This window comes from Aplysia californica, unplaced genomic scaffold (assembly GCF_000002075.1).
Source record: "Aplysia californica isolate F4 #8 unplaced genomic scaffold, AplCal3.0 scaffold00127, whole genome shotgun sequence".
In the NCBI taxonomy this organism is placed as follows: Eukaryota; Metazoa; Mollusca; class Gastropoda; order Aplysiida; family Aplysiidae; genus Aplysia; species Aplysia californica.
Window position 1 is genome coordinate 1038861 of NW_004797397.1, and position 12934 is coordinate 1051794.

General features: G+C 40.3%; 1 protein-coding gene across 1 annotated transcript in view; it reads left to right on the forward strand.

Moving 5' to 3' along the window:
• The first annotated feature begins 4525 nt into the window (after positions 1 to 4525).
• The window catches only part of LOC106011477 (glutamate receptor ionotropic, kainate 2), a 255205-nt gene continuing 246796 nt past the window's right edge, over positions 4526 to 12934 (forward strand). The window contains exon 1 of the mRNA XM_013081354.2: positions 4526 to 4766. The gene's annotated coding sequence lies outside the window, so the exon portion shown is untranslated. The remainder of the gene's footprint in view (positions 4767 to 12934) is intronic.

A 12934-nucleotide genomic window follows, 5' to 3' on the forward strand; every position in this document is an offset into this window, starting at 1 on the left:
CTATTTCAGAAAAGAAAATTTGTCCTACCACTTCAATCTACCCGGAGCCAATGGAAGAATATCTTGCGCAGCCTAAACCCCAGGACTCGCGTCAAGAATCATGAAATCTTGGTCACACAAGCAAGGACTTTCTAAAGTTTTGGGGGCTCGGGTCCAGACCCCGGACCAGATCCCTGCCCCCTGCACTGAAGGTAACGGCTAAAATGGTGATGAGCAAAAGAAAAGCCATTCTTAAAAACCAAACAAGCACGAAACAAATAGAGTCAACTCCACATTAGAACATAAAGACGAAGATGTTGTTTAAAATACCTTCCCTCTGAGAAAATCAACGGAGGAACAGCCTAACTAAACACCACAATACACCGGTGCCCTCATAATAAATAGATACCTGTGTGATATCAACTGTCGGGTATATCAAAATTGATCCATTTCTTTCCCTCTTTGGCGTAACGGTTAATATTATGTTATTCGTTACTGCTTGCAGAAGATGAAAGTTCGACTCCCGAGAGCTTAAGTTATTCAATCAAATATTGCCGTCTTCCTGTTGTTTGGGAAGCTGTATCTCAATCGGCCCGGGTAAGCAATGATGAGCACGTTTGTAACGTCGGGACCGTTTTTACAAGACAGCACACAGTCGTCCGTTCACATAGATGGATATTTCTTGACTGGCGTTTCGTGAGCGAAAGTGAGAGCGAGCTCGCGACATGGGTGAGCTCAGTAAACAAACAATAGACAGGTGATTTGGTGCAAAAGGAGATCCTTCCCAAAGAGGTTATTTATAATCTCTTTGATGCCTCCTGATATACAACTATTTTATACCTTGGCTTAATCCTATTTACACAAACAAACACAATGTTGAAGCATCCCACTTCCTCATTGCTATAAATATCATGGATCAGGGCTTAAAACATTTATTTCAGTTAAAATAATCAGTCTCACCTTTCCTTCATAATTTTTGCTGTCAGCACAGGAATGAAACTTTAAAAATATACTTCAAATTGTCGTGTAATTTATTTCACTTTCACTTTTTCGATTCAATGGCCATCTGAGTTCGGGGCCTCCGCCTGAAACAATTTTCGTTAGGAAAATGGCCAAAATCGACACAAAACCCCCAAACAGAACAATAATGTTTCTATCAGGTTGAGGTGAATATTTTTATGTAAACAAAAACTGTTAATACTATTCACAGATAATTAGAGAGTCTTGATAGTCCAATGAGTGTACACATAGTATAAGATGATAATATGGCACTTCAAGTTTTCATCGTCTCTTGACTCTGTCCTGTCAACCCCCCTCCCCCTCCTCTAATCTCTTTCGTCTCTTTCTCTCATCTCTCTCTCTCTCTCTCTCTCTCTCTCTCTCTCTCTCTCTCTCTCTCTCTCTCTCTCTCTCTCCCCTTTCCCTCTTGTCTTTTACTCTCACTGTGGTATTTTTCTATCTCCCTACCATTCTCTCACATTCCTTTTCTCTCTCCCGGTCTCTCTCTCCACGTCTCCTTCTCACTCTCCCTCTTTCTTCTCTCTCGTTCTCTCTCTCTCAGTTTCTCTCTCCCTCCCCCCCTCTCTCTCTCTCTCTCTCTCTCTGTTTCCCTCCCTCTCACACCCACAGACACTATGAGGAGTCCCTGTCGGGTGCTGTTATTTCTAATCTCGCTCTACATGCCGTCTGACCAGAGTGAGATGGACGACCCTCCCCCGGGCCGGCTTGTTAATAGAAATGTCCATCTACTTTTGTGCACAAGTTCCAGAGAATGAATACTTGGCCTCGTGGATACGCATTCGGACAGTTATATGATAATGAAGCTCAAGTGAGGGGTATAAACGAGGAAGAAGAAGAAGAAGAAGAAGAAGAAGAAGAAGAAGAAAAAGAAGAAGAAGAAGAAGAAGAAGAAGAAGAAGAAGAAGAAGAAGAAGAAGAAGTAGAAGAAGAAGAAAAGGGGAAGAAAAAGAGTAGATTGAAGTGTAAGCGGAAAATGAGGAGGGGATGGGAGATGGAGGAAGAAAGGGAGGAAGATTAGAAGAAGGAGGAGGAAGACGACAACGAAAAAGACGAGTAGAAAAAGAAGAAAATATAAGAACAAGAAGAACAAGGAGAAGAAAATCAGGAACAAGAAAAAAAAAAAGAATATTTAATAGCAGAAAGAACGCTTAAATAAATAGGAAAAAAGTAGAGCACATCAAAGATACCCTCCAACACCCCACAGCCAGCGACGCAAAAATGTTTTTTAAAAAAAGCAAGCGGCCACGTCACTCTGTGAGATGTAGTCCAGTAGAACATTAGTTTTGTATTCCGATCACGACACTCTGTAGGGTGTAATCAGCTTACAAGACCGCGTGCGTGGTGCGAGACTCCGACACACATTAAATCTTTTTAACCAACCACAACTACGACTACTTTTTTTCGCCCCCCTCCCCAATCGCCACCTCCCAACTCCCACCCTTTTTTGCCTCTTAAATGCCGTAACCGTCTACGTGATTGGATCGGGAGCGTCACTGGGAAGTTCTTACACTTCGTTTATTTAACTCTCCTCTTGCACCATCTGTGTGAAACTCCCTCCCACAACATTAATTTGAGGGATGAACAGTCGAAGGGACCATTATTTTAAATTCATTTACCTTAAGAAATGCAGTCTAGATTTCTAGTTCATCTTATTCATCATATTATTCTATATTCGTAATGTGATGTGTATAACGTCATTGACTGTGTCATAAAAGTACATGTAGGAGTGTCAGTTTTTTTGTTACCTGGCGTCAGTCTAAATTGCGCATGTATGCATGTTCTTGCACATGTAATTTGGGTGAAGATGAAGGTGTAGTAAAGCGCTTAGCGCAGTATGGAAAAATTGTGGGCACTATAGAGATGATGATGCTGATGATGATGCTGATGCTGATGATGATGCTGATGATGATGCTGATGATGATGATGATGCTGCTGCTGATGATGATGCTGCTGATGATGATGATGATGATGATGATGATGATGATGATGAAATCATCATCATCATGATTCATGGTGATGATCATCATCATCATTAGTACATGACTTATTTTGTGCCCTTTATTCAAATAACACCCCGTTTCCTCTGTTGAAAAAGAGACATGTTACTTTAATTCTCTCTGCAAGGGTTTGACTAAGTTAAAAACGCTGTTGGTTGTAGATTCAAAAAAGCATATCAATCGTAATTGACGATTGGTTGGTTGAAAACGTGTTACGGCGGCACCAATACAAATTAGGTAATTGAGGAGGAGGGATGTGTTTCTCCCGCCTGCCTGCCAGAGCTTACCTGGGCAATGTGGTTTGTTGCACTTCAAGCAGAAAGACTAAGATATTAGTGAACGTACTATTTTCTCACAGCTGTGATTGAACTCATGTCTTTTGTGTGCAAGACGAACACCTTAACAATTACATCACAGATCGAAAATCGGTAGTTGACCAATGTTCCTTCGATTTACTGTCCAATTTGTTCCCGTTCAATTAATTATGATTTTATAAGGTTGGGAGGTGGTGCAGGTCCAAAATCAAACATCAAAACGTAAAATGATTTCAAAGAAAAATAATATCCGAGTTGAAGTTAGACAGTAATCACCTTTCTTTCTTTTTCACCCAGTCTTATCAAATCCGAAATACTCATTACTCACCCGGAATAAACAGCATGATAAAATACCAACAGCTACTACGTTTTCCTCGCGCTTAGACTAAAATTCGTTGCTCACTATCGTATTCTTGTCCTCCCCCCCCCCAAGTGTGAGTGAGCACTTACTGCGCAGTTTATAATCTCATGGTCGGCTGTTATCGAGAGAAAAACATAACACTTTTATCCGCTCCTGCAAGAGGATAAATGCAACGACGGAGCAACCAGACATGTATAAACTACTCCCCCCGCCACCCCGACCACTTTATTTTTTTCTCTCTCCCCTTCCCAGATCAATTTCTATTCTTCATCAACTCACTCCGTGTTTGCTTCTAGACTTTCCTGTGCAATATTTCTTCATAAATAGATATCGTTCAATATATTTCTCAACTTTTATTCAGTGTTATAAGGTAATAATAATAACAATAATACGAACGTTTCGTAACCTGATTATTTTTATCCCTACGCCTCGTCATTTTATAAAAACTGGTAGATAGATAGATAGATAGATAGATAGATAGATAGATAGATAGATAGATAGATAGATAGATAAAAATGGGAAACACCCATTCATACGCACACACACACAAACACACACGAACGCACACTCGTGCACGCGTGCGTGAACACACACAAACAGCTTTGTAAGTCAAAAAATAGAAATAAAAGGATGTGATACCAATAAACCATATTCACCATAATTATTCTTACAGGCAGAAAAAAGTGAGTGTGTGTGGGGGAAAGGGGGGCGGGGGAATGATGTTGGGGTAAGAATCTCCGGAAATCCACCTCCTGATTTATTATTCAAGGACTAATTATAGCTTTCTCTCTGGAAGTCCTAAACCTATCGCAGACGGAAGTGGTACACCGTTGGTACCGCATCTGAGATAGATAAGTGCTGAAGCCTGCTTAGAACACAGCCATAGCCACGCTAAAGTATAGGCTCAGACGCCGTGTTCATCGTTTGCTGTGTACTGCTCGCTCTGTCCGCTCGCGTCTGCCAATTTGGCTTCCGGTTGAACGTCTCTCGGGAAGAGGCCGGATATTCTTACGCCATATGACACGTCCTAGGTGTTTCCGTGTGCTACATCATGGATATTTACTGCCTGCCAAAGGGGGAAAACCCATTGATGAGGTACTTAATTTGGATTAAAAAGTTTTCATTCATTTTTTATTGCTTTTTTTTGTTGATGCTTTTTGTTTCTGTTGGTTTTATTTTTGGTACTCTTTTCTAGGAGCTGATGGTTGGATGGCCTCGTAGGAGATTCTGCCCCCCCCCCCCCCCCCGCCCCTTCCCGGTGTTGTTTATGTCTGTCTGACTTCCTGTATTCCTGAGTTGAACGAGCATTGCTGTATCAATGTACGTCTCATTACTCAACACTGATCTAGATGTGCAGAGGGAGGTATTATTATATAAATCTCTGTTAACACGTTGCTGAGCTCCGGTCCAGACGTCTGGGGTTCAAAACCCATAAAGACGGTTTCTTGCGCTCTTAACTTTAGATTCAAATCCAGTCAAAGTCAATATTAAACGACAGCCACGTCTTTTGAACAATCACACTTTTTTGGAAGAGGCGAAAGGACAAACGAAGCCAAACTGAAATAAAGAGAAATTATTTAAACACCTCGCTTTGGCGATATAATTGTATAGGAAAAGTTTGGAGTTGCTGATGCTGGAGAATACTGAGCAACAGTCGGCTACTTCGTTTGCTTCTGTGTGGGGAAGACAATTGTTGCATAACGTGTATTTGTTTTAAATAGTTTTTGTTTGCACCTCTTGGTAATTTGGTGTCAATTTTTGTAACACTCGATCACATGACCCTAAATAAGAGTACCTATTATGTTGCTGTCGTAGATAAAGAATTTATTACAAGAGTTATTGGTAGGTCATGATATATCCCGCAAATGAAATTGCCAAGCTATAATCACGAGTTTCAACGAGTAATTACACTTGGCAATTTCACAAGTAGGACAAATCGTGATCTACCACTATAACGAATGTAATACATTTTTTATGCCATACTGATATCAGCTGACAAAATAGATATGGACAAAGTCAAAAGTAACCAGTCAAAGGGTAGAGTGGCCTCACTCCAGAGACTCATATGAAAACACTTTTTTAAGCCCATTGGAGACAGAGAGAGAGGATTGGAAAAAAATCTTTCCTTTTTTATCCGCCACACTGATTACATAGGTCTATTATGCTATTCGTATATCATCCTCCGCCGCGAAATAACACCCAAACAAAACAATTATAACAAAGGCAAACTAAACAGAAAACGTGCAATTCAAAAGTTGAAAGATTAAGAAACTGCATTTATATCCTATGGTGTGTCGTTGGAATAGTGACGACTTTGACTTTTAAGGGGGGGGGGGGGGGGGTTACACCCCCAAAATCAAAATTCGGCTCAAAATCATGGAATTTGAGTTGTAGGCATTTTTACCTTCCTCAGCCTCTCCTACAACTATTTCATGGCATAAGAACCCCCAAAAACCGTATTTTTTCCCATACCGGGCAAGTTTGTAACCGCCATTTCCTCATAAAGTCAGTATTTTATTTTTTTTATCGGCCGTTTTCTCAAAATGCTACTTTTCTCTATACTTTTTTGAATAACTCCACCATTATTCATCCAATCTTCATGAAACTTTCACAAAATTTATCTGTTGAATTTTTGATATGTGGAATAGATTTTTGTTGGTGGTGTCTGGAGTGTGGATTTTCACGGATTTTTCGCAAACTTGAATGTTACCTCAGGAAAAAATTCATTAAAAATTTTCTCATTCGATTAGGAAAAAAACAACAGACAAATTTTTAGATCTAATGTTTGTGCACACGCCTGCAAAAAACAATCAATTTCCATGAGCGATAAGTGCGGTATTCATTACGTAAGACATGTCAATAAAATCCAATATGGCGGCGTATCCATGGAAACGAAACTTTTTTCTCAAATTTGATTGCGGATTTCAAGACTCCTTACTATGCTTGTTATATGTGTGAAATGTGGTAAAATTCGGTCCAGTAATAAGCGAGATAGCCTCCAGGTGTAGCCCTCCCCTTAACTTTGCAATCAAAGCAAACCAAAGGCTAGTAGTCGTTTGCTTACATAGGCTTGTACACTGCATTATAATGCATCATCACACTCTGACGTATACCGGTCCACTATGGTGCACACCGTTTGACTCAATTTGGAATAAAAATCAAGGCTACGTGAAGTATTGACTCTAGCGAGACTGGGAGAGGGAGACTGGTGTTCGGCACTTCGTTTGGCCGCCCATGGAGAGTTCGCTTCGCAAAATATCTCACATACCATCCTTTAGTACCCTTTGTTTCACTCTACTTTTAGTATTCTTGTATTATCACGTCATATCGGTTCTGATTTAGTTTTGGGTAATTTCTTGAAAAATGCAACTGCATTACATAATGAGGGAATAATGACCTGCTGTAAAAAAATAGTATTAAAAAATTCAACAGGTCATCACCTCTGCGTAATGAAAGTGTCACTGCAGTCTTTTTTTTCCAAGAATTACACTTTTGTTTGTTTAAAGACAAAAACTGACTATTACCAATCCGTCCGTTTAGTGTAAGAATAACAATAGCAGCAACAACAACAAACGAATGCAGACAGACAGACAGAAACAATTAACAGAAAGAAAAGAAATAGGATCCAACCACCAAGTCGCTCCCAGACAAGCTCTCCCACCACCAACTTGCTACCTCAGAATTACAAAGTTCTATCTCACATTTCGGGCTGTTTTGAATTAATTAAGTTAGTATGACCATGAAGACGGAAACCAAACGCTCTATCTGCTCTGTCAAAATCGTAAGAATATTCTAAGCAGGTATCAAGATATTCAAAGAATTGCATTTTAAAAAGCATGGAACATTGTGAAACTTAAAAAATGTTGAGGTCAGATATCTCAAAGCTTGGTTTTGAGCAGATCGAACTTTGTAATTCTGAAGTAGCGAACTATCCATAGTGGGGCCATCGTATAATGCTGAACGAGGGTGGGACAAGGCACGGTGGGGGTGAGTTGGGCAGGGGGAGCTAGAAGGGTAAACTTTGAGGGGAACCAACTAGAAAACACATTAATTAATTCATAAATTAGGAATATCTTTTTAAATTTCAGGTTTGCGCGCGGGTAGTCAGTCGTAGTACTAACAAGGGACGCTAGTTTTTCGTCATAGTGATCGTTTTCCAGCGCTACCAATACAATTTTGTTATGGAATACCATAAAAAGAGAGCTATAAAAAACGGGAAGCGTGTGCGTGCGTGTGTGCGTGTGTGTGTGTGTGTGTGTGTGTGTGTGTGTGTGAGGGGGGATTGGGAGTATATTCTGCAAAGTTGAAATAACAAAATACACATCTGTCAACCAGTGTGCCTTGTTAGTTCTTTTGGTGCCATGTTGGACTACGGTGAGAATGACCTTCGTTCTAATTCACAATGGGGCGCTCTTGATATTGGGTTATTTTGGGATTCTTTAAAGCTTTCCACCTGTTTAACTTAAATAATCTTACAGTGTTAAAAGAAGCAGGAAATATAAGCAAAAAGAACCACAATACAGAAACAACAACAACAACAATAATAATAACAACAGCAATATCATTAACAACAACACTAGCAACAACAACAACAACAACAACATCAACAATATCTCCCCCATCATGTAGTAAATCTGGTCGGAGGTAGAGGCGGCAGATCAGGCTTTAGTCTAATTGTATGACTTACCCTATCGAAGCTACATACGGTGACAGTGCTTTCCCTATTCGTTACTGTTGGGAAGTGGATAAAACCTATAATGATACTAGAAACTCTGATATCATCTCCAAATAAAAGTGTAAACGATTATGAATGTATAACGACACCATGGATGCTTCTTAAATCCTTCAGAGATGGGCTACAGGGAAAGAACCGCTGGGGACCTAAGGATGGCCAAGTGGGATACGTTATTGGAGCAGAAAATCGAAGATGTTTAATATAAATTGAAAAAAAAAAAAAGAAACTGCTCCACAAGAGATGCCATTTCTCTTTTTTGTATTTGCTCCCGGCAATGGCAAAGAGCAGAATCATTACAGAGCAGACACCAGACTGTCTTTCAAAATTAGCCTACAGATACCAACGCATAAATACAACACATGTGGATATGGAACGAATACAAAGGATAATATAGAAAATATTGTCAGCAGTTGAGAAAGTTATACTGAGATCACATGAAGTAAAAACTATTCTTTACTTCGTCATGGTTCATTTTAAATTTAAAAAGTCTGAATATTATTCATTTTTGCTGGGAGATAGAAGATAATGTTCCTTTTTTCATCTGCAGTCAGCCCTAACGTATCTACGATGCGATTTTGAGTGTATTCTACCTTTACGTTTTTCGTTATTATTTATCAGCGTTTAACAATTAGGTAACGGGTAAGGGATCGATACGCTGTATAGTGCAAACAGAAAAACCCGTTCAAAAAACCTAAATGTGAAATGTAAATGTATGAACTTCATTATCGTTATCACTGGCTGGTGATCTACATCGCGTTTCTCTCGTAATATCTTCTCTGTGTCTCACGTTACTGGTCAGTTGCCGACAAACCCCAAACACCTGTTTCACTAGACCCTTGTAAACTTTGTATGTATGTACACACGCTTGACATCTGTGTAAAGGTTGGGGATTTAAACACGTATCATTTCTTACATCTAGGTATAACTTGTCAATATTTCAACCGCCCCTCCCCCTTTTTTGGGTCTGTTTGCCCTTACCTCCCCCCCTCCCCCCGGCCACAATTTCGATCATATTTAATTTCAGTGCGAGCTGCTTCAACCCTGTATTTTACAGCCAGACCGCTCTGAGTGAGCATGTGGCTGGAGGGCTGTACTGTAGGTTTTACTTCTTCCCCCCCCCTCCCCCCCTGTTGTTTTTGTCTGTTTATTTTCGTCTTTTTCATGTCGATGTTCTTCTCTATACGTAAACAAACAAAACGATCCACAAAAACTCCCAGAACAAACAAAAGCGCTGATTGAGATGCAGTGTCCCAACAGGCAGACTAAGATAAGGCGGAACCGCCTAAAAAGGTCACCCATTGTCGAGGAGAAAAATGGTTGACACAGACACGAATAACATAGTGTCATTATAATGTTTAAAACATACAAAAGGGGGAATAGGAAGTGACAGTTTGTACAGGTGATTGTTTTATGCAGGTGGCCGTTAGAACACTAATTGGTTAAAGTAATAATATAATGTAAAGCACATGAGCCTGCTGTTGAGCGGGGAAATGCGCTATTCAAAAGCTATTTATTTTTATTTATTATTAAGTAACTTTCTCATGCTGGAATCAAGCTCATGTATTATGATGGTAACGGCAAAGAGCCTAAGTATCCATTATGATATACTACAACCGTAGGGGTAACGACAAAGAACAGGGCAATACAATATTAAACTATGCTAGTAATACATTCTTTCCCTCTTGCCCTTTCGGCAAGAGCATTCAAATCCTGATACAGACAGATGGCGTCGATTTAAAGTTATGGCGATGCCAGTATGCAAATTGTGCCACTACGTATTATGAAAGCTTCCTGATTAACCTTGTCACCCCAAAACGAAACAGGCTAGACTAGACGGACAAACATAACAACATATGTCGCGCGCCTTCAGCTGGTGCAAGTGATGGCGTCAGCTTCAACAATAATAAGTAGTCACAAGCTGAATGAGATACTCAGTAAATAGAATTCACAACAATTCGAAGACCCATGATGTGAGTATTTCCCCCTGTTAGAAAAAGATGATTTGTGTAGGTTTAGTGTGAGTTTTTCGGAACTTGCCAACAAAAATAGACTGAAAATCAGAGGTACAACCAGAGAGTAACTTACAAAGAAAAGGAGGACATATAAGGATGACAGATGTTTGACAAGAAAGAAGGTGCAAACCACACCACAGCATCCGCCAACCACCCACTTATATAATTTTTAAAAATATATATATAGAGAGAGAGTGAGAGAGAGAGAGAAAGAGAGAAAGAGAAAGAGAAAAACAGAGAGAGAGAAAGATAGAGAGAGAAAGAGAGAGTGAGAGAGAGAGAGAGAGAGAGAGAGAGAGAGAGAGAGAGAGAGAGAGAGAGAGGGGGAGAGAGAGAGAGAGATACATCATTGTATGGCCTAGATACTCCGAATATTGTCCATGACTGTTGTGTTATACAAAAATGTTCTCACACCTACTTGCAGATGACACAATACTGTAGGGATTTACCGAGATAAATCTGGCTGGATTCGTGCAACTGGCATACTGGCAGTTGAAATTAATCCCTCTCCTCTTACACTCCCGCCCCTTCCAACACTTTCGAATTTCCCAAACTCTTAAATACCTTATGTCATTCTGTGATAAAAATAGATTCGGTTTATGGTAGGCATTGCATGGTGTTAACACCCCTTTCTTTCAAGACTATTTGGTCTTGTCAGAGACAGGCGCTCCGAAATTAAAGTCCATCTATGATAGGATTTATCCGAGTAGGTGGTAAACCTTTTAAAACATCCCATACATCTTTAGTCCAAGAACGCACAACTGATGCGATCAGAGATCATCTGTACCATTGTTCATTACGATACACCGTCTAACCGCTACACCACTGGCCTTGACCTTGACCATCAATGATGTATTTATAGAGGCACTAGCCATCCATGTCCAGGTGCTGTTTTAGCCTCTTTTTCCTGTCTGCTGAAATGATGATAATTGCCTTTATATAGCGACCTTACATGCTCCACAGTAGTTACTCTATGTGTTTTACACCTATCATTACTTATCAGACTCTAGAACACTCAGAAACATTCTCAGCTTTTTGGGAAGCATGCAGTGCAAGCTGCGGATTGCACATGCTCAAACACAAACAAACTGACAATATTTTTCTTGGACCTTAGACGAGTATCCACTCCCACCTTGATGAAATTAGGAAACTTCGTGTAAAATGCCTTTCCCATGGACACAACGTCGTGCCCCTGACGGGATTCAAACTCACGACCTTGCCGTTGATATTCCGAGAGCCTGAGCACTAGGCAACCGACACAACACAGCCGGTTCAAATAAAGCCAAAGGTATGAGGCATTTTGTAGTGTACAACCTTAACGAAGACAAAAACCGACAAGAGGAAAATGAGTATCGAATCATAGTGAGGGGTAGCGTCCTCTGCTGTCGCCTCACCGTCGTATGCAGGAGATGTGAGTTCGATTTCTGTGTAGAGAGATTAATAAAAAAAAAAAAAAAAAGAGAATGTTCATCGTCTGTCTGGATGTAGTATCCTCAACAACCTGAGTTGGCATTGAGAGGCAGGATCGAAGCAGTGCAACTCCGAAATGGTCTTTTAAAAAGTGTCGCAAGGGCGCCAAACAGCTCCAATTATTTCTGTAAATAGATACGGTCACTTAAAAGGTGATGAAGGTTGCTTTTTTGTCTTATCTTTTAAAATACAATCGGAATTATCTAAGAAAGTCCCCCCCCCTCCCCTTTTTCCCCCTCCTGTCATTGTCGAGGAGGAAAATGGCCTTCCTGGACAGGTAGTTGTCTTAAACACACAGTGTCACTAAATGTGAAAACACCTAAAGAGCAGGAACATTATTGGAAGTGTCTGTTTGTACAAGTGATTGACTTATGCAAATGGGATAATATGGTGCCGGTTTGACTGCATTCATAGGGAGTAGCGTATTTTGTGTACGAACAAAATATTTTATTAGCCCTTGTTAAGGACACATTGGTATAATGCTCTAAATGGACAGTCTAAGACACATTTTTGGAATTGAAAAGGAATTGTGTTGCAGTGCACTATGTGATACCTACAACATTTGTCTCAAAGAAGCACATAAAGCAACGGAACGGTATAAATATATACAAGAAAACTGGCAAAGACACAGATAAGACATTCTGCACAAGGTCTAGACAAGAATGCGATGCAGCACTGAACAGCAATAGTCTATTTAGTCTTGCCAAATGGGCGCAGACAGACAAACACACGAACAAAGCTCGCCATTTGACTTGGTCAGTGGTTCGAGAAAGGAGTTACACCCTACAAACTAAGGGCACACATTCTTTTCCATACTTAACTGAAGTAGTGGTTAGGTGGCCCGGGGTGGGGTAGGGTGGGATTGAGGAGAGTATGAAATAAAAGGGAATAGGAAGGAAGAGGTTGGGGGGGGAGGAGTTTGGGAGAAGAAGGGTAGAACAAGTTTAAAAAAATAAAATGAGGGTTGTGGAGGGTGTGCATGCCCAAACGCGAGTAATCAATGGGAGGGCGATACAACACGAGGGAAGATCAATTCTCAGACGGCT